The sequence below is a fragment of the Xenopus laevis genome, chromosome 6S (genome assembly GCF_017654675.1).
Source record: "Xenopus laevis strain J_2021 chromosome 6S, Xenopus_laevis_v10.1, whole genome shotgun sequence".
Lineage (NCBI taxonomy): Eukaryota > Metazoa > Chordata > Amphibia > Anura > Pipidae > Xenopus > Xenopus laevis.
Window position 1 is genome coordinate 27939492 of NC_054382.1, and position 23779 is coordinate 27963270.

Below are 23779 nucleotides of genomic sequence, written 5' to 3' on the forward strand. Positions count from 1 at the left end.
TAGCCTGTTCCATCCAGGACTCATAATCATCTTCCCCTGTAGGGACAGGCTGTGATCCAGAGAAGAACCGCAGCTTGCGATAGCCAAACCCAGAATAGGGAACACTGCTATTGTTGCATTTCTCTACAAGGGTGCCTAGAGCAGTTATAAATTCAGACCCTATGGTTGTAGATGCGGCTGAAGATGACCCAGTAGCAGTGGGAGTGGCATGTGGGTTCTCTACAGGAACGACTAGCTGGGCTTTGTGACCCTCCTTTCCAAACTCTATAGAAGGGGGCACATCCAAGCTTAATATCTGGCAATCCCACTCCAATAATGCATTAGTGGTATCAGTAACAGGGTCTCTTTTCATGCCTCTTATGAAGCAGCGGCTCTGGGGAATTACCTCATCCATTAGCTGATATATCTGTTTAGAAGTCATATCCTTTGTAGGAAGCAGCAGTGCCAGGCAATGATCTGGGTTGGCATTTACAGCTTCACACCACTGTGCAACAGCTTGAGGATCCATATTTAATCTTTAGAATATCTGTTAACTTCTGAGGGAAATGGGCATAGTCAGTACCATTAAGTGAAACCCGATCCCGGACGAGCCCCCAAATGTAGCACACCCGTGAGTGTGTTATGAAATTGTGCTATTGGGTATGATCTTGCAAAGTATACTGGTGACACCCCAGATCCAGTGAACAGACAAACAAGAATGGCAATGCAACAGGCACAGCCTTATTTTATTTAACAGCAGAAGCTGTAAGAAAAGAGATTAGTTACTTAGAATAGTAGTAAATAACAATAATATAACAACAATAACAGCTGTAAGAATAGCCCAGTGTAACCCTGGTGTGCACACCTAAGTCTCTCCCAACAAGTTGCCAGCTGGATATAGTGTGTGTACCGGTGGGGGCCCCTTGTGATGAATGCAATGCTGTCAGCCTTACTTATAATCCTTGCAGGTTGATGAGGTGACTATGCAATCCCTGAAATCACCTTCAGTAACTTACTGGTTCACTGCAACTCTCTCAGCTGATGATTGTAATAACAAAAAGGAGGCACATCTGAACACATGTGAGAACATCCAGCAACTTAGGGGCTTCTCTGTCCGTAGAAACCGCACAGTCTCACAGATAGAATAAGGCTGAATATTAATCTTCCAAACTGGCAGGGCAGGGGTTAATGGTGACTCACAGTTTATCAGGAACTCTGCTTCTCCTCTCACTGGATTTTCCTCCTGATCAAAAATGGCTGGAAGGCCACAACCCAGGATCACACTGGCTACTGGGACCTTGTGCACTTTCCCTCCAGGGAATAACAGGAACCAACTTTCAGCAAAACTGCAGTGTCTTCCTCTGCAGATTAGTGACAGTTTCTCTTTCTGACTAATCACTAATCCTGGCTGCAACACAACTGCCCCAGTCACTAAGTCTTCCAGCACAGCACAGTCCTCCTTGCTGGTTAATTCCCCCTCCCCTTCCGGTTCCTGGGTTGGGCTCCTATTGGCTGTCTCCATGCACTTCCTGTAGCAAGGGCTTGTTGGAAATGTAGTTCTTAACCCCAAGCAATAGTTCTGCCTCCAGAAATATCAAACGTTTGCAGTCTCTGTTTTATCACATCAGGGAGCAATTTAGTAATCCATTGTCCATTAATACTAATTATAGTCCCGCATTATAATGTTCAAACAGTCTGCACACATAATAGGGTGCTACATTAAAAAACAAGAATTTATACAAAACGCTGATTTAAAAATCTTATTTAGAATATTTGAAAATTATATATTTGTTTTCCCTAAGGCTGGCAAAACATCCTGAAGCAGTTTTGTTTTCTTGAGCTGAAAGACTTACTATTCTCTAACTCTGTGCTTGCCTCCACAGAAATGAAATACATTAACATTGCTTAACAAATTTTTATTTATTTAAGTTTATGTCTTCACCGTTATCTCTATATTGTTTGTTTTTTTTTCACGCAGAAAAAAAATAATGCCGGTACAATGCTTGAGTTCTCTATAACTTTTCCACTAATGGCAAACAATTAAATATGCTATATTTATTTTAGCAATTGGAGCATATGTATCTATTACAGAAACAGATAAGGCTTAGAGGCTGCAGTATGCATTGGAGTAGACATGCAGTATGCATTGGGGAGTAATATTTCAAATGGGTGATAGGGTTCAGTGTTGCTGCTGAGCAGCAATGAGCACTTTCATGCCTCACATTTTTTAAGAAAAAAAAGTAAAATCACTTGGGGGTGCCTATGAACTTGGCAGTGATATTATATACTTATTTCCTACCTTGGGTTGGCACTCCTCTTCTTTATAAAATGCACTGGGTCACGGCTGTGCACTATTTACCCCGTTCACTTCTTTTCTTTACTTTTTTTTTCTCTAAAATTTTTATTATTACCTATTCTTATGTTTTCTATCCTTTCTCTCCTTTTTACCCATTGTTGACTACAGGGCAAAACTGTGATTGGTAGAGAGGCCGATATGCTAGTTTATCCTTTAAAATTTAAGTCATTGTTAGAATACCTCCTAAAAGACAACAGGTATGGGACCTGCTATCCAGAATGCTCAGAATTTGGGTTATTCCTGATAATGTATTTTTCCTTAATTTGGATTCTCATACCTTAAGTCTACTAGAAAATCATGTAAACATTAAATAACCCCAATAAACTGTTTTTCTTCCAATTAGGATTATTAATATTTTAGCTTGGATCATGTCCAAGGTACTGTTTTATTATAAGAGCGAACAAATAAATAATTTTAAAAATTTTGGATTTTGTTATAATGATAGTCAATGGGAGATGGCCTTTCCGTAATTTGGAGCATTCTGGATAACAGGTTGCCAGATAATGCATCCCATACCTGTATATGGTGCCTATACATGAGATATAAATCAAAATCTGGTTATTGCAATAAGCTATAATTGGATATAGATACAAGGCATCCTTTTGTTAAATAAAGAATATACTAAAAGAATTCCTTGGGTCAGGGTAGATTCTGCTAAGATGGCAGCATGCCCAGTACAGAACTTGTGATGATATGCCCCACTTCAATAGGTGCAAGGAATGTCTGGGAACATACAGTATGTCGGCTGTAATATACACAGTATTAATACACATATATATAGTTTTTTTTAAATATCCTTTATATTTTTAAATAAATACTTATTTTGCCCTAAAACATCAACATTTCTGCATACCACAGACGTAATTTACTTACTAAAGAAACGGTATGCAAAGTCTACTTTTTCAAGTTTTTAACCCACAATGCAGTCTTTTCTCCAGAATTCCAGCATTGTTGTGGTTGCCAAGGGAAGTTGCATCTGATTGATGCAGTTGCCCTTGAACTTCAACTTGAAATGGATGCATATGCGGTAGATATAATTTCTGGTGTTTTCCATGAGAGTAACACGTGTGCCAGATTATTCTGGCACATCTACCCTGCACTTATTGACACAAGCTGCTGTGGGAACCTTGCAACTACCGCCTGTTTTAGAGGTGGTGGTAGCTCCAGTGTTCCACTGCTTCAATAGATGAAACAGCTTGTGATTCTGAGCAGAAGGCAGGAGGAAAGCAATGGCTCTGAGTATAACTATATGGAAGTCCAAAAAGCGGATTTTGCATGCACCTGGCTGCATGGGACTTTGATGGCAACTGCAGTGCAGTGAGTAACTGACCCCTAATCTCTTCCTCTGTTTAAAAGTGTATTCAGGATAATCTTCAGTAGCTGTATCTCCCCCTTCTTCTAATGGGGTTAATCAGAGGTTTCTTTTTTGACATTAAATAATTGACATGGATATGAAACATTTGATAGGACATCTGTGCTTGGGATAAATAGGGGGAAAAAATCAGAGCGGATTTGGTCGGAGTAGTTTTCAGAAGATTGTGAGCACTTTTTAGGATTTTGACAAATAACCCCCTTAGTGTTACATAGGCTGCCATTGCTAGGCACTTACTTCCTTATATGATAACATACATTAGCTGTACTATTGTAATGCTCCAGCAAAAGAATGGGTAAAGGGTGTACACTGACATAAATGGAGCATGGCAAAGTAAGTGAGACATTAAAAAGAATATATATATATATATATATATATATATATATATATATATATATATATATATATATATTTGCCAAGGAATAGTAGATGCAAAAGTTAAAAAGTAGCAGCAATTACAGGTTTTTAAGTATGCTCAAAAATAAAAAATGTTAATTTAAGTTCAACTTTCGATCCCCCACAGGGATCTTCGTCAGGAGTATACAAACAAACAGCCAGACAACCCATAAGCCCACAAATTTAAACCCATGTCAGTGGAAACAGTGCCAAAAGTTGTTGCTAGGCTACCATTTGAGCTGTCAATCAGCTCGTGCGAGATAAAGTCTTGGACTGCAGGGATACGTAAGGGGAGGACATAAAGTGTTGGATAATAGAAAAAGTGAAGCGTAAAAGAATAAGGTTTATTAGAGAACAGTAACGCCGTGTCAATGAAACACCACTTAATTTCACCAATATACCCCTGTCCAATCAGAAACGCTATGGAAGCCTCTCTGTCCAATCATCCGGCAAATTGGAATGTGTACAACTTTACTAAATATGACCCCTATTAAATGGTCTTGTGGTTGAAATTAGTGATGTTGTGAAATTCAGGAAAGGGGCGGAAGCACGGATTTTAGCGACTGCGTCAATTCCATTGCTGGCCTCATAATAACTTTGACGCCGGTGAATTTTCGCTGCAAATTCACTAATTTACTCACCGGCAGCGAAACACAGAAATTCACAGCAAATTTGTGCCTGCCGAATAAATTCGCCCATCACTAGTTGAAATATATTGCTCATTATTTTTTAGAAAATAATCCCAAATTTAACACTGTTTGCCACTATTTAAAGGGAGATTAGTTTGTTATAAATAAACCCTAAGGGCTAGTCCACACGGGGAGATAGCGCTTTTCAACAGTCGCCTGAAAATGCCTCGCCAGGCTTTTTCAGGCGACTGTTGAAAAGCGCATCGCCTCGTGTGGTTAGCACAGGCGTTTTTACATAGGCGCCCATACAAAACTGTCGCCTGCGCCGGTCGCGGCGACTGGCGCGGCGCTTTGTCGCCGCGACCGCAAACGCGTGGCTATCTCCCCGTGTGGAATAGCCCTAAATGTATTCCTTTGTCAGGCTTTTAACTAAGGACAACTCAATATACAAAGTACTTATCCATGACTTAGTAATTGTTTTAACTAGCTTCTTCTCTGTGAGCAGTGGCTTAGTTGAACCAGAAAGTGCTATAGTGAAAGTAGTTTTATTTTCTGGTTTAGTGCAATAAATCTCAAACATAGGCATAAAGTATGTTCAGCACAAACCATATTCATTTAGTTCACTTAGCTAATTAATAAGGGAGCAAATAGTAAATATGTATCCAGATAATAATCTGGTGAGAAAGCCAAAAAAATGACTACCTACTGGTATACTCTACTTCTCTTTTATACTCTTCTGAATGACCTAAGGGGTAGTGATGGGCTAATTTGCGGCGTTTCGCTTGCCAAAAAATTAGCGAATTTCGCAAAACGGCGAAATTTTTTTTTTGACGCCGTGACGCCGACGTCCGTGTTTTCGGAAAAAAAATTTTGACGCCGGTAAATTTTTGCCGCAAATTTTCGCGGGCGTTTCGCGAATTCATCTGATAAGATTAGGCACCCTCCACCTTTTGTACCATACCTTCATCTCAAACATTTGTGCTAGCCTATAAACTTCCATACAGGGTTATTGTGCATGCATGTACATCACATCACTAGCGATGGGCGAATTCGTGTTTTTTCGACGCCGGCGCCCGTTTTTGACGCCAGCGCCCGTTTTTGACGCGGGCGTCCGTTTTTTTCGAAAAAAAACATTTTTGACGCCGGCAATTTTTTTTCGCGAATTTATCGCGCAAATTTGCCGCGAATTCGCGCCTGGTGAATAAATTCGCCCACCACTACACATCACTCCAGTTATCATAGAGAGATAGATTCGATATATATGATGATACCAATCAGAACTCTTGGAAAGGATTTTAGCTTATTAGTTTTTAACTCTGTACTCACTTTAATATTGTGTAACCCTGTTTTCAATGTCTCTTCTCTGCATGCTTCCTTTATACCATCCAGTATATCCAGCAATTTTTCCAAGCTTTGGATTTTCTTTCAATGTTGATGTTACATTATTGGCCTTTAAACCATGTTAGGAAAATTGTAAACCCTTAATAAACAGTTTTTTAAAAAGCCTTTCCCCTCAGGGCTAATTACATCCTCTGTTTCAGCTTGTAAAACAAAATCACCTTTATTTATATATTCTGTTAGTGGGGTTCCCATCTAATCTTATATAATGGCCATTTTTAGAAAGCTGTTTCATAGCTTCAAACACATTTCTCTTTATCTCATATCACAGTAGCACACCTTTGTACGTTTTCGTTATCACTAATCTATATGGATCATCCAATACTTTGTTATTCTCACAAGGAAGGGTATAAAACCATAATTTCAGTTTTAATTGTCTCATAAATTTAAACATGCTGAAACTGAAAAACACAATGATGTGAAGAAGAATTGTTAGTCCATTATTAATAACGAATCCAGACTTGGTCATCACAAGATGTCTCATGTGCTCTTTCTGGCTTCTGGGTGCTTGGTGGATGTTGACCTTTTTTGAACGACCTGTTTTATTGGTATCCTCATTAGCATGTTGGCCTCTGCAAAAAGTGTCATGCAGCAGCCCCACATTATGGCCTTATCAGTTTTATTACACAAATGTACGGTGAGTGGTTTGCCCATCTTTTTTATGCGGGCAGATAAACTATTATGGGTACACACAAGATTGACGGCTGCAACATTAGATTTTTGGGGGGCTCTGGCTTACACTCAATGGAATAATGTATTACTGTACTGTCCAACATTGTCCATACAGTTGATCTCTCCAACACATGTTCAAAATAAGAACCAATATGTCATATTAAAATGAAAGTATTTTTATTAAGGCAGAGTAAAAAATATCCTGGAGACAATGAGACATCACTTGGACAGCCCTACTAGTTAAACAAAGAAAATGTTGAGTAAAAATTATTTTTGAATGTATATTAAAGCTGTAGAATCTGAAGGCACAAGTAATAATGCAAGAATAATTTGTAAAGAAAAAATAGATCCTGTGATATGAATTTGGAGCAATCAGATGCACATTGTGTAAACATAATAAAAAACACTTATGTCTACAAGCTTAAATATAAATACAGTGAATTAATCTATGCAAGAATTTCTGATAATAAGAGTTTCTGATTTATATGATAATAAAATGATTCATTATCATATGAATGTGGTGCAGTGGACAATCATATACAGTAGAACCTCCATGTTATGTTTTTTCAGGAGAGCAGAAAAATATTATTTAAAAATCCAGTAAAATCAGCGAAATGTGTTAAAGCAACTTATTCTTCAAGTACTCAAAGGATATCATCACATGGGTCAGTTTTACTTTGAAAACGGAATTTACTGTGTAAATGAATAGGGTTAAGCATTGCAGCATTAATGTTACACTATAGGGGGCATGTGCAAGACCTCTCTGGTAGTCACATGCACAACCTAAAGCAATAAGTGATTGGTACAGGACTGTATGAGGTTCAGACTAACTCGACTTGACTATTTACAGACAGAACCATAGTAAAATATGCATCTAGTATTCATAACATATTAATTTCACTAGTAATTCATTCAAAAAGGACAAACAGGCATTTTTCGGAACATGAGGACATAATTTGCAAGTGAAATCTAGGAAAACATTTAAAATCACAGACCTGGGCAGACCTGTAGGTATTTTAAAGACATGAAGAGTCATTAACTAATGACCTGGATGCAAGTGCTAGTTGGGTGCAAAATCATGGCCCTTAGTGCTCATTTGAGAACTTGAGTCTGTGGCATAGAAGTACTGTGTTGGTGGGCACAAGGCAGGCCTGTACTCCTTGCCACAGAGCAGCCAGTAAGGACCGGAAGATTCGCTTTATGTTGTCACAGGTACTCCATAACATGCAAGTTTGAATAAAGAGCAATTTGGGGGGCATAAGAGATACCTCCATTACCTGTTCCTGTGCCGCACATGGCAGAGACAAGGTGCAAAAAACTTAATTTTTATTTTTTTGAAATTTTTGGCATTTGTAAATAAGTCGTAAGAACTGGTTATACTAAAACATATAAAATATTTGTAAGTAGAATTTTTATTGTCACTGATGTTATTTATATGGAGGGTGTAGAAAATATATTCTACCTATCCTTTTAACCACTAATAGGATATTTTACTGAACTTTCCCCCCACTCTTTCCTTATAAAAATTGTTTGCCTACAAATAAACAGGGGAGAAAAATTTGTTCCACTCCTATCCGCTCTGTGGGGTCATAAAGTTCTAAAAATAGTTATGTGCAATTAACATGTACAGTGTAATAACGGTCTAATGAACAATTACCTAAATCAATTTATTTTATCATACAATTTAATGTAAATTTATATTAAATTGCATGATTTTTTCTTCCCTTTAGTTTTAGTTTTATTACATACCCATGTGTAGGAGGGGCTTCTTAAGTAGAATTCTACAACTTGCTTATTGTCACTGGTAAAAACAAAATCCTGAAGGTGAAGCCTCCTTTCTAGGGTTGCCACACCACCCCTTTAAGACCGAACACATATGAAAGCCACAGCCTGCATGGCTAATTAGCAATTCATTTAGATGCATGCTGCAGACTGAACTGATTTATGTACAGCCATGCATCATGCATCTAAAAGAATTGCTAATTAGCCATGCAGGCTGTGGCTTCCATATATGTTCAGTTTTAAAGGGGAGAGGTGGCAACCCTACTCCTTTCCCCCATACATTTCTAATCTCCTTTCTGTGTGTGTCTTTTAAAGACAATTTTATTTTTATAATTTGACATATTAATGTCATATTTTACATGGATGGGATAAATATATTCAGTTTCAGTTTGATCCAAAAAAGCATTTATACATTTTTTTTCTTGACACCACTCATAAATACATATTTCAATTTTATTATTTTGTACTGTAACTGAATTACTGTAAACCCATAATAATGTATAATTGTTCTATTCAAACAAATATATTTATAAGGTGCATTTAAACAATGTTTCATGTTTCTTGACAAAATACTACATTGAGAAATTTAATTTCCATTCTTATCTGAAAAGCTGTGGAAAGTGCTGGACATGCAATTTACTTCAGAAACCCATGCTGATAATGAAGGAATGAAAAAGCATAACCTACTGGAAACTAATTGGTCTAAAAATTTTCCATAATTATGCGCCTTTGAAGATTATTAGGGCACAAAGGTATCCAAACAAATAAGGACAAAATATAATTGCACTACCATGTATTAACTAGTTCAATTAAAAAGGAACATTAGTCTGGCAATAAGATAAATTATTTTTTACATTGATGTTGAAAGCTTCTTACAGATCAGCACTACTTTGTTAGAAACCTAAAAATATACATCTTCCATAAAAGTGGCATTCATGTATATTTTTCTATAAAAAACTGCAATATTTACAGGTCTTTGTAAAGGGACTATGTTGCCCCATTTTGCCCTGCTGAAGCTCTATACACTCCCAGAATGCAGTGCAAAGAGTTGTACCAATGTACTGTGCTTGCTGCATAAAGCAGTACTGCATCCAGAGAGAGGCAGATATTCAGCATATGGACATTCCATTGAAGCCCTCTTGTTTGATCATCAACTTCCCACTGGAATTTGCATCTGCATTCTCATTGTGCAACACTTTTTTGTGTGCAAGTGCACTATGCATTGACCTTAATGCTCTTGCACTTGTTTCAGTAAGCATTAATAAGTCCTATATATGTAATATCTATTTAAAGGAAAACTATACCCTCCAAACAATGTAGGTCTCTATAAAAAAATATTGCATAAAACAGCTCATATGTAAAACCTTGCTTCATGTTAATAAATCATTTTCAGAATAATATACTTTTTTAGTAGTACGTGCCATTGGGTAATCCTAAATAGAAAATTGCCATTTTAAAAAATAAGGACCACCCCCTTGGATCGTTCGATTCACTGTGCACACAAACACACCAAATAAACCATAGATGTTAGGTCCCATGTAAACGGGCAGTTTTTACTTAAATATATATTCCAGTTTGGTAAGATTCTTTCATATGCCACTTAATTTGATATAAACTCTCTGTTGCTTAAGTATTTATTCTGGGGGTATAGTTTTCCTTTAAGGTATACATCAAATCTTGCATAAAAAAAAACATTTATCAATTGACTGAAAAATATCTGAACAAAAATGTGTTGCAGTCACTTGTCCAAAGAATTATAGCCACATGACATAAATCATTCAGATTTGGTTCTGCTAAAATTATGGTAATCTGTTGAATACTGTACCAAATCAAGGATTAAGTGGAACACCTTAGGCAGCTTATTTGATATATTAATAATCATTTTAAAATTGCTTTCTGAACAAAATATGGGATATAATCTCAAAACTATACTCTGGAATTATAGAACAAAACATGAATTAAAACAAGCCTTGGAAATTTTGTAACTGACAAAAAAAAAATCAGAATACATAGTGAATGTTGCCCATTCATTTAATTTAAACCATTACAGAACAGGAAGTATTTATGTGACTATCATAAAGCATTTAGAACGTAAGCTTCACTACACCAGGACTGATGAAGGTCATTAAACGTACACATATTACTGTGTTGGTGTTATTTAGCTGTGACAAAATCCAGGGAACCTGGCTGCAAAATTCTGCCTATATCCACCCCCTTGTTTTCAGCAAAAGGCATTTGGTACTTGGCTGCCACTAGGTTTTAGCAATGAAGGCAAGGTTTAGAAAATACAGAAAGATTCTGCAGTCTTACTTCTAAGACAAAAGCTATCCAATGCAAATCAGGGGAACATAAACATAACCAGGGGAGTAGACAAGAGGAACAATATTGGTAAAAATGAAAGGTGAATATGAGGACAACTAGAAGCAAGGTCAAGTGCTATAAACAGAAAATCAGGCTGAAACCAGAGCAAACTAATAACACAAGAGAGAAAATCAGGACCAGAACAGGAACTTATAGCAATCAGAACTCATGGCAATACTGTACAAATATCCTGACGGACTGGTATAGGAGCACAAAAACATGCCTCTTTAAATCCTGCGACCAGATCTTTTTAATGAATGATTCCTGTGATTTAATGGACGGTGTGAAGTCATTCATAAGGAGAAATACACAGGTTACAAATGCACATTTTATTTTTTTTTAACAGTATTTCACTCATATACCCATCATGAAGCATAGGCCATAATTGTTGTAGCAAAGACATCATTTTTGTTATTTCGATAGATGGTATCAAGTCATTCATAAGGAGAAATACACAGGTTATACTGTAAATGCACCTTTTATTTTCCACAGATTTTTTACACATTTTTCTTTACTTATAAACCATTTACCCAACTTGAAGTATAGGCCCCTAATTGTAGAAGCCAGGGCATAATATAGTCAGACTCCTCTATATAGAGAACAGTATTTCTGTTGATATACATTTCTGTTGCTATAAAAAAGCAGAATAAGCAGTATTCTCCCAAAATGTTTGTCAGTCTTAGTGAGTAGTCTATTTGATTCATACCTTGTGCTGTCAGATCCAGCTGTTAGTCGCACAACATTCTTCTTATAGAATCAGACAAGCAAGCAGACAGCAGAATGTCACTGCATTTTGACAGGTTATAGAAAACCTGAAGAAATCAATGTCTTTTTTATGAAGAGAAATGCTTGAGTAGAGAAAGTGTAAAAAAAATTGGCAAAAAATAAAAAATTAAATGGACATTGTATTGATTCCCTAGAAAACTATCCGAATTTTCCATGCATGTTAAAAAAAAAAGATTACTGAAACACGAAAATAACTATTTCTGAATGTATTCCTCATATTAATAGTTGTTAAAAGAAAATCACGCTAAATAACAATTTTTTTTATACTGCAAAATGAGTCAGATGATCCCTAAGGTTCCTAAATTCATAAATTTTTTCATTCTTAAATTGTCAAGTCTGAAACTGTGGATATTATATTATTTTTTATTTCCCAAGGCCAATTTACAAACATTGTAGTGCATTGTCAATTTTCATATGCAAAGACCGTTTGTGAATTTTATAGTTTGCGCCAATACGCAGTAAGTGTAATAAAACTTCTTACTGACAAAGTCCTAGGGGCCGATTCACTAACTTTGAGTAAAGGATTCGAAGGTAAAAAACTTCGAATTTCGAAGTTTTTTTTGGGCTACTTCGACCTTCGACTACGACTATGACTTCGAAACGAAGGATTCGTAGTAAAAATCGTTCGACTATTCAACCATTCGATAGTCGAAGTACTGTCTCTTTAAAAAAAACTTTGACCCCCTAGTTCTCCATCTAAAAGCTACCGAAGTCAATGTTAGCCTATGGGGAAGATCCACATAGGCTTGGCTAACTTTTTTTGATCGAAGGATATTCCTTCGATCGTTGGATTAAAATCCTTCGAATCGTTCGATTAGAAGGATTTTATCGTTCGATCGAAGGAATTATCGTTCGATCGTTCGATCAAACTATCTGCGCTAAATCCTTCGACTTCGATATTCGAAGTCGAAGGATTTTAATTCCTAGTCGAATATCGAGGGTTAATTAACCCTCGATATTCGACCCATAGTGAATCAGCCCCCTAATGTTTGCTCCAAAAGATTACGACACCTTCAAGCACTTCTTAAGAGCGTGCAATTAAAATTTGCAATGCGCAATTTAAATTCCCAAAGCAATAACAGTTTACCGAACACTATTAGATTGTTAGATGTGTATTTTTATTCTTATTGGTGCGAATTGTTTTGCTCTTTGCAACTTTTATTACATTCCCCCATTAGTTCTTTAAGTTCCTGACTGGGCTATTTTGTTCTAAATTTTTTAGATGATGCAAAATAACACAAGCAAACTACAAAAAGAAGAAACATCAAATGACAAAGCCTATGGAAAAAACCCCCAGAACTTTGTTGTATTTTTATTCTAATACTTTAGTTGTTTACCTAGAATTTCAATTCTACTGTACCACACCAGACGACCTGTGCACTCTACTTAATTCTGCTGAGGGACTATGGGGTAAACATCAGGCATTCTCTTGGTATTGAGCTATGCACTTGCATTAACAACGTACAGTAAAAACTGTAGATAGTGGCCTAATTACTAAGCCTATATACATACTGGTGCAGGTTTACTGCTACTAGCTCAAAAGGCAAAGGAGGTTGAGAGATACTACTGCTTTGCAAACAATTCGTCCTTTTTTTATGAACCAACATCATTACTAGATTAATTAATTATAATATATATGTTTCCTGCTCAAAAATAGGTTGCCTGACTTTGCTTCATCTGCTGCTTATTAGACAAAATTATATTGCTTGAGGTCTCTTGAGATGCATTATCCACAAGAAATGGTAAAGATAAAAGCTATTGACAGAAAGGTAGAACAATAAAATAACAATTAATTAACCCTCGATATTCGACCCTTAGTAAATGTGCCCCTAAGTCTCTCTGCTGAAAATGAATGTTGTTAATAATAATCGGGTCACTTCATTTGTTTTTGACACATTTTGAAAAATGTAAGAAAAAGCAAAATGTTGAGAACCAAATGAGGGGGTAATAAATGCATCCATTTATGATCTGTATATTTTATGAAATGCTTATACTGTATTTGTATATAGTATCATATTTCAATGATACAGTAAATTAATAATGTGTAATAATTAGTGATAAACAAAATGTTTTGGCAATTTTACCATATCAGAATACTTTTGTTAAAAAATGCAGCAAAATGTAGCCGTGAAAAAACAACAAAACACTCATTGACCCCAATATATTTTGCATGGAAAAAAAATGCCACAAAAAAACCCCCAAAACAGCAATTGACTTTAATGTATTTTGCACAAAAAAAGTTGCCTTAACAAATGCCCATTTACTTCATGTGTTTCATACATTTTCAGGGTTTCATGATTTTTTGAGAATTTCACTATTGTTTTGCAAAATGGGACAGATTCACTCATCTAGCCCACCTTGTGCTTTAATTGTTTGCCTCCCACAGTGGCCCTCTGCTCTCCGTGCCAGCTCAACTCAACTGTAGAGTTGTGCTATAGGGATTGCAGCCTTCATCTTAAGCCATTTTATGTTGAGCAGGAGCATGTACAGTGGAAGTCAACACCAGATTGGCTTCAACCCAGGAGCCGGAAACCATTATCTTTTAGGGATGCACCGAATCCAGGATTCGGTTTGGGATTCGGCCTTTTTCAGCAGAATTCGGATTCAGCCGAATCCTTCTGCCAGGCCGAACCGAATCCGAACCCTTATTTGCACTTGCAAATTAGGGGCGGGAGGGAAATTGCGGGTTCGGATTCGGTTCAGTATTCGGTCAAATCTTTCGCGAAGGATTCGGGGTTCGGCCGAATCCAAAAAAGTGGATTGGTATAAGCACCAACAATATACATTCACTATTTGGCAGTGCAAAGGTAGCAAGGACCTCACACTATAACACCTTATACTCTTTTAATTTTGGGTTATTTTGGATACTAATGTTTTTGGTGTTCTTAAAAAAATCAAGAAGCTTCAAAATACACCAAAGTCAGTCTTAATTTTTCACTGGTTTGTTTTTCTTTGTATTTTTCTATTTAAGGGTTAATTCCTGCATTTTGTTACCCAATAGTCTATTAGCTACATTATTTAATTATTTCCATTCATGCCTATTCCAGTTGTGTGGCACAGGTATTTTTCAGTCAAAAAAGTCAGCATTTTCAACCAACACATAATTGACCCATGATGGGTAGTGATTCTAGACATTTTCTCACTCTCCAGTGTACCTACTAAAGACTTACTCACAGAAATGTCTGGAGACATGGCATGTTGCAGTGGTACAGAATGGCCTCTTATCTGGAAAAGCCCCAGGTTTAATTCATTCTCAAGTCTATAAATCCCATAGATGCATGTACAAAAGTAAAAAACTTACAATATGTGATTATGAATAATAGCCAGAATAATGTTATCCTGAGTTATAAAGTAGCTGAATACATGTTTTTAATAAAACCAGCTAAAACGATCCATTTTAGGTATATATATATTTTACAGGAATAAAAAAATTTTATAAAATGAGTTAATTACATTTTGCAGCTTTGATAGAAAGAATGATTATCTGTTGGTAAAAAAGATGCTCAGATTATAGCACCCATGATGGTTAGTCTGTGTGTGTTCTATTATTAAACCTTTTTTATAAAACATCTATACCTCCTCAATGTCAGCGGTTTTAAATTTCTAAACATATAGGGGGTTATTTACTAAACTCCAAGTGCAAAAATCACAAAAATTCGTGATTTTTTAATAAAAAATTGGACTTTTAAAAAATCACTAATTTTTCAGAATTTATAAAACCTCGAGGATGGAAAATCTGAAAATCCAGCATCTCAGACCTATCGAGGTTGCATAAAAGTCAATGGGAGAAGTCCCAATGATTTTTTGATGTGCACTGTGTTTCGTGTAATACCCCGAAGTTTTCTGAGTTTTTGGGCAAAAGTCAGAGTTTTTGGGTGAAAAATCCAAAATAATAGTGAAAATTTTATGAGAAATCCTAAAAAATCGTGAAAAAAATCGTGAAAACCAGATTTTTTTCCACAAGGCAAATTTTCGGGAAAGCATAAGCATAAAAAACCTGAGCGGATTTGATCAGAGTAGCATAAAATATTGAGATAAATTCTGACTTTGATACATAACCCCATATTGTAGGTATATATATTTTACAGGAATATAAAATGTTATAAAATGAGTCAATTACATTTTGCAGCTTTGATAGAAAGAATGATTATCTGTTGCTTAAAAAAAATGCTCAAATTATAGCACCCATGATAGTAAGTCTTTGTCTGTTCTATTATTAAGTTCCAATATCAAATTCTATAAAAGTTGTGTCTGCTTTTTTATTAAACATCTATACCTCCTCAATGTCAGCGTTTTTAATTTCTAAACATATTAATTTTGATTCTGACATTTACTTTATGAGCTTTTCATTATCGAGGATGGGAAAACAGCTTAACAATAAGAAGAGAAATGCAAATTTAAAGGTTATTCAGATTATTACTAATGAAGTGGCAGGGTTTCCTAAAATGTGAAAACCTCCAAAGAGGTTTGTTATGCGTTTATATGAGAATACTTTTATATTATGTATTATATTTAAAATAATTGGAGATTCCATTTAAAAGTTTAGAATGTAGAAAGTTTTAATCACAGTTCCTAAAAAAATAATGTAGACATTTTATACCCAATGGAGAGAAAAGAATCAGATAATGTATGTTGTGAAAATATTTTTTGGAAAATTCTTTACACTACCAGGCAATATCAATAACGGAAAGAAATAGAGTTCAAATATATAGATCTTGTTGTAATGCATGGTGTAACACTAGGTAATTTTATAATTTTAGCAGGCAAAAATAGCTAACAATTTTTATATTTTTTAAGCAGAGTAAGATGTCAGGGTCTGTCTTATGGCTGAAATACATATTATATAGACTACACAATTAAGACTGGAGTAACATGGGGTATATAAATAACACAGCAATGAAATCAGGGGTCCTCTGGTCAATGAACAAAGTAGTGCCAATCAAAAAAAAGAAAAAATGGGTGTGTTCAAACATAACATAACTAACCATTATTACATAAATCAAGATCTGAGAAAATAATAAAATAAAAGCAACAATAAACCATTTTGTTATAAAATGTGCATATTTGCTTAAAATAGAATCTATTATTAGTACCTTTTTTACCTGTTAGCCACTTTCAAATGTCAAAAGAGTGGGGGAGCAACACAGGCATGGAAAAATCCACAGAGATGCCAAATAAGGGCTATGATAAGCTATTTGTTAGGCCCTATGTGAACTGGTAACCCAACATCCTAGGGGTTGGTGAGCATAACTAGTATTTATATTGATATATGGGAGATATGAGACTATAAATTGCAAGCTTTAAGGTAAATAATAAAAAAAAACCCAGCAAGCACGAGCAAAGCTTGCAGTACAGCATATTAGCATAGACTGTCACATATGACCACAGATGTGAGAATGGCAGGTAGAAGCCTATGTCCTTGGTAACCCAGTGTATACATTTTTGGATTGATGAAGTATTAAAGTCATATTCTGATGAAAGTGAATTATTTATTAAATAGACAATGAACAAACAGCAGGTTCAGAATAGGGTACAAAATGAGAGACAAGTCCACGTAAGAGATCAGTGGATGTAGTAGGCTGATACAAGTCCTTAAAAAAGGCAAGAAGTATGAGTCTACACAAGTCTGTGTAGTTAGGCCATTGGTCAAAATTGAGATCAAAGTAAGCATAAGGGAATGGATCCATTCAGGCACAAGGGAATTAGAACACAGAAAAATGGTTCAATTATCCATCAATATGTAGGATTTCACTATCTTTAGTAGGGTTTTGCTACCAGGATTGTTTGCACCTAACCATAACAAGGTTAATAATAAGGTTTAGAGAGAGGAGGTAGCATATGTTAATCAGGATTATCAACAGTGATAAATGCCAAAAGCCTCCAGTGGCTTTACAAGGAAATGGCAAACGAGAAACGGATCCGCACACACGCTATTATCAGCAGTTGGGGGGACACCCCTCTTTATTATATCACCTCGTTGATCACGAGGTGATATAATAAAGAGGGGTGTCCCCCCAACTGCTGATAATAGCGTGTGTGCGGATCCGTTTCTCGTTTGCTGTTGCTAAGGGACCTGGCCGGGGTCAACGGAGAAACCAGCACCACCAACGCAGTGAGAGGAAAGGCGAGTGTGCGGTAGGAACATTTTTTACAAGGAAATGCACAGGAAACTTAGTGAACAGAAAGGGGCACATTCACTAAGGGTCGAATATCGAGGGTTAATAAACCCTGGAGGTAAAATCCTACGAATTCAGATATCGAATTCGTAGGATTTACCGCAAATCCTATCGAACGATCGAAAGAAAAATCGTTTGATCGAACGAACGATAAACTCCTTTGAATCAACCGATTCGAAGGATTTTAATCGATCGAGTGAACGATTTTCCTTCAATCAAAAAAACCTTACAAAACTGATGGGGAAGGTCCCCATAGGCTAATATTGTAGCTTGGTAGCTTCCCATACGCTAATATTGTAGCTTGTAATTGGCGAAGTATGTAGATGAAGTTTTTTTTAAAGAGACAGTACTTCGACTATCGAATGGTCGAATAGTCGAACGATTTTTAGTCGAAGGTCGTAGTAGCCTATTCGATGGTCGAAGTACCCAAAAAAAAACCTTCAAAATTCAAGTTTCATTAAATATTTTGGCGCAAAAAAAAAAACACTTTTGCACTTTCGTATTATAAGTTTGGGGCACCATTCCTTAAAGCTACTAAAAATATTTAAAATAAAATTTTGTATCTCAGTTACAATCAAATAAACACACAGTTTTATTGTTGCAGAGAAAGTGGAAATCAGTTGTATGATAACAATTGCTTTCCGCAGATATAGGTCAATTTACCCCTATTTCTGTTGGTTTAGATAACAGCAAACAAATGACCTTTACAATACTCTTCCCTCATCAGTTTCCCTTTCTCCTACACAATCCCCATAAACCATTTTTGACTATGATAGCCCCTTCCTCTGTTCGTTCACTAGAATATAATGGCAAGCAGCCTATATTCTCTCACATTAAGATCATAGCAAGTTTTTCACTTTCCGAGAGGCCTGTAAGTTACATTTTGGGTTCCTACCCCACTCATTCCCCATTGAGGAATCCAGAGTAAATTTTGTGTTCCCCCTGCTCCAAGGGGATCTTCAGCTTTGGGCATTTAGCCTATCTCTTGCTGATCCAGCCCATTTCTCTCTCCATGACTTCTTTAAGACTATGGCAATCATTTATTAGGATCCTGATTTGCCGATGCAGCCATACATAATCTCAGGCAGGGTAAACAGGGTGTCGAGAATAACTGTACTGAATTCCACCTATGGGCAGTAGAGATGGGCTGAAACAATACAGCTTTACAGCCATTTCAGGGTCGGGCTAGCTGCTGCTATCAAGCCATGTAGACTTTCTTGCTCTGTCCTCCCTAGATTCGCTAATATTTCTCACTATCCAAACTGATAGAAGGCATAGGGAGAGACGTCAAAAAGATACACCTACGGTTACCTCTTCTAATCTCCCCTCAGGTTTGGCACCTAAACCTTAACTCTCTGCCCCTAGGCCCTCTGAGGAACCCAGGCAACCTGGATCTACCGGGTCATTGGCGGGCTAATGGATTGCGCCTGTACTGTGGGGATAAAGGGCACTTTTGCGATACCTGTCCCAAGAGGATGGTAAATGGCAGAACCTAGACAGGTCTGGGGGTTCCTGTTTAAGTCATGCTGTTTCTACTCCCCAACAATCGTTACCCCCTTCCATTGATTTCTGTCTGAACTCTTCGATAGAGTTAAAGGTGCTAGAATCTTTTCCAAACGTGATCTTAGAGGCGTATATAATTTCATCCAAATCAGATAAGAGGACAAATTTAAAACGGCTTTCAACACTCAGGATGGGAATTATGAATATCTAGTAATGCTCTTTGGCTTATGTGACGCCCCAGCAATCTTCCAAGAATTTATGAACAATATCTTCTGTGATCTTCTGGGTCAGTACAGTATGTAGTAGTGTACCTAGATGACATCTTGATATATTCTTCTAATCTAACAGATCATTGTGCCCATGTTCAGGAGGTGTTATATAAGTTAAGGCAAAATCAGCTTTATGCCAAACTTGAAAAATGTGTCTTTGAGGTACATTAGGGTACATTATTTCCCACAGGGGCCTAGAGATGGAGCCAGCCAAAGTTCAGACCAATTTATATTGGGCACAACTGCTGTCTCTGCAAGCTGTTCAAAGGTTCTTAGGCTTTGCACTTATTACAGGCAATTTATCAAGAATTGTTCTATGCTGGTGGCTCCAATCCCTGCCCTTACCAAGCGAAGGCAGACCCTAATATTTGGCCAGAAGAGATGGTAAAGGCCTTTGAACTATTGAAAAAGGCATTTATTTCAGCTCCAGTGCTCCAGCATCCAGATTCAACCCTTCCTTTCTTCATAGAAGTGGATGCCTCTGAGATTGGAGCGGGAGCAGTTTTGTCTCAGTGACACCCTGTTACCAATAAAATTAAGCCATGTGTTCTGTTTCCTAAGAAGTTTTCTCCTGTGAAGATTAATTATTATATTGGTAACAGGGAATTACTAAAATCTCCTGGAGAGCAACACTAGCATGAAAAATGTTTCTGGGTGGTGCCAAATAAGGGCTGTGATTGGCTATTGGTAGCCCCTATGTGCTCTGGCAGCCTACAGCAGGCTCCATTTGCCAGTATATCTGTTTTTATACAACTAAAACTTGCCTCTGTCTTGTCTGCTAAGATCTTAATTCCCAGAAAGGCCAGATGGGCATTATGCTTGTCCAAGAAGTCATCCAATCCACTCTTAAAGGCATTAACAGAATCAGCCATCCCAACATCTGGCAGGGCATTCCATTACCTCACTGTGAATTACCACCTACACTGCTTCAAATGAAAGTTATTTTCCTCTAATAGTCTAAAGGAGTGGCCTCTTGTCCAACCTAAGAGTTTAAATGAGAATTTTAGTTTGTCTTGTTTTCTGTAAACATTTCACTCCTGTTACTTACACTGTGTTTCCTTCCTACAGATAACCTGGGCCAGCGGGAATTATGAGAAATAGCGATTACGGTTAACACCCCGCTGGTTGTGAGTAGTATTAACCATTTATTACTATTATTAATAACCCTTGTTGTGTTGAAGGGATTATATATAACTATTACTTTATGTACAATTGGACTTTTGGATCTACATATGGACAATGAGTGTCAAGCCTCACTTTGAAGCACACTGAACCCTGGTGGACTATGGGTAAAGGGGTGGAATCACATGTACCCCAGATGCCTTAAATATGTTTGTAGCACTTGAGTTTGTATCCTGACAAAGGGAGGGTTATTCCCCCCGAAACGTTGATGCACAGGTGGTCACAATAAAGAATAGGGGAAGTTCCCCACCTGCAACATATTTGGTGTTTGTGCGATTCTCTTTCCATTTTCACTAAGTGTTATGACATTTGCTGACCGTCTTGAGAATTCTGCACCACCTAAGCAGGAACATCTAAGGAAAAGTGAGAGGTGCGGCTATTTGCACATACAGAACCTCTTTTCCAATGATTCATTTTATGGAAAAAAAGGTCACCTGCTATCTGTCTATAATGCCCTCTAATGTACTTATGAAGAGTAACCATGTCCCCTTGCAAGTATCATTTTTCCAGAGATAACAATCCCAACTATGATAGTCTACCCTCATAATAAATTATATTCCATCCCTCTGACCAGTTTAGCTGCACATCTCTGCACTCTGCACCCAGCTCATTAATATTTTTCTTAAGTACTGGAGCCCAAAACTGCACTGCATACTCCAAGTGAGGCCTTACCAGAGACCTATAAAGGCCCTTTAAAGCAACTGCTTAAAAAATGGTAAGGTAAACTGTGTAACTTCATTTGTTTTTTACCACTAATTTCCACTGAAATTTACTTGCTGCTTGAATTTTTCTCATTGACTTTAACAGAAACAAACTGGTTTAAAATAAATGGTGTCAAATGCTGCATTCGGGCAGTGTAAATTAAAATGCACGCCTTGATACATTCACCATTTATTTTATACAGCTTCCACCATTTTTTCAGTATTAATCATTTTGCACAGTATTATACTCTACTCTATAGTTTCTCAATATTGTGATCTGCTTTTAATCTGGTGTGGTGAATCACAATTCTTCATTTTACTGATGTTGTTTCATGATACTTTATTTAAACGTGACCAGCTACTCTACATGACAATTGAACATAATCCCAATAAGAAGGAAAGTTCAAGATGGATATTTAATGCCTTCAAAACATAGTCTTGTATGCTGACATTTTCACAGGGAACATAATGTCTCTCAGCAAAAAATGTCAGGTTACTAAATGGATAAATGTAAAGGTTTGTACGTGTGTCATTTAGACACCAAGAAAAGGACGGCACTCCGGTACGAAGAAATATAGTTTTATTCCATACTCCTGTAAGGATCCAATGCCCTACGCGTTTCGGGAATCACTCCCTTAATCATAGGCATAGGCATTTGTACGTGTGTCAGCTTGGTTGTTGGGTAAGTAAAAAATATAAACTAACCACACCACTGTTACTTCCACTTTCTGTATGGGACATTTAAAACTACATAACAAAATGTAAATGTTCCTTTTTGCACTAAGGCAAACAACAACTAATAGCTTGTCATATCTGGTGTCACTGTGTTAACTTAAATATAACAAGGTATGAGTTTGTACATACACTGCCTTTTTTTACCTAGTAGAAAATAATCGGATCATAATTTATGTTTACTTAATTAATATTCTGATTTCTGATTGACATTTACCTTTAAATAATTGGCTAAGTAGAAGAACGTGAAAGCAAAATTAAAATGAGAAAATCAGCTTTGAACTGATGCTTAATATAAATAACCTTTTTAAAAATTTCCATGCCAAACAACTCATCACATTTTGCTAATGGAAGGACAGTCCTAAAGGCCCTAAACAGAGTTATTTTTGCTATAAAATTATCTATGATGGTTATAAATGTAAGAATTGATGGGTATCCCTCTAGTAAATGATAGTCTGCAAATAGATTAAAATATGTAAATGTCTGCTTCTATGGACTTTTTAGCCCACTTTAAAAATTATAAAAATAATAAAACTTTAATCTGAAGCTTTTAGGAAATATGATGAATGTTAAAAAGTCTCATTTTAGATGCTTGTACTTTGAGAGATATTGTTAATGAAGATTTGCATTGGCAAATCTGTGTTGATATTCAGAGAAAATGATATAGGAAATCTGTAGTTGAGTCTGCCAAGGCTCAAAACAACCATTTGTACAGTATTTTAAAGGGTCTGGGTACTCAGAAGGCACATTTCTCAATTTATACCCAAAAAGATACTGGGCGATTATAATAATAGCCAATGTAGTTACTCCTTCTGATGTCTACTCAGGATTGGCACCCAGACCTCATCTTTTTGTCTCTAGGTCCTCTGAGGAACTCATGCAGTTGAGCTCTATTTTAGGCAGGCTAATGGGTTGTGTCTGTACTGTGGGGATAAAGGGTATTTTTGCGATACCTGTCCCAAGAGGCTGGGAAACAGCAGAACCGAAACAGAATCCGGGGAGTTTTGTTTGCGTCCCCAACTCTCCAACAATTCTCTTCTCAAATACTCATCCCGGTCCTCTTAAATTGGGATAAGGGTTGCATAAAGAGTCCTGCCTTCTTAGATCCTGGGATAGCTGGAAACTTTCTAGATATTAACACAGAATACCCACTTAACCTCTTGTCCCATCAGTCAAATTATTGGCTATTGATGACAGTTACCTAGGGTGTGAGTTAGTGTCTTCTAAGTCCAAAAGTCTCATCATGTATTTGGGGAATTACTCTGAACATTATCAACTGTCCTCATACTCCTGGGATTCGAGGCCTTCCCTGGTTGCAGAAACACAATCCCCAAATTTATTGGGTCACAGGCAAGTTACTGCACTGGGGTACAGGCTGTGAGCTTTCATTTTTCAAATCCCATGTACTATCTGCAACTTCTGTTGAACAGTTACCTTTTTGTTATTCTTCATTTTCTGTTGTCTTCGCTAAAAAAAGCTGCAGAT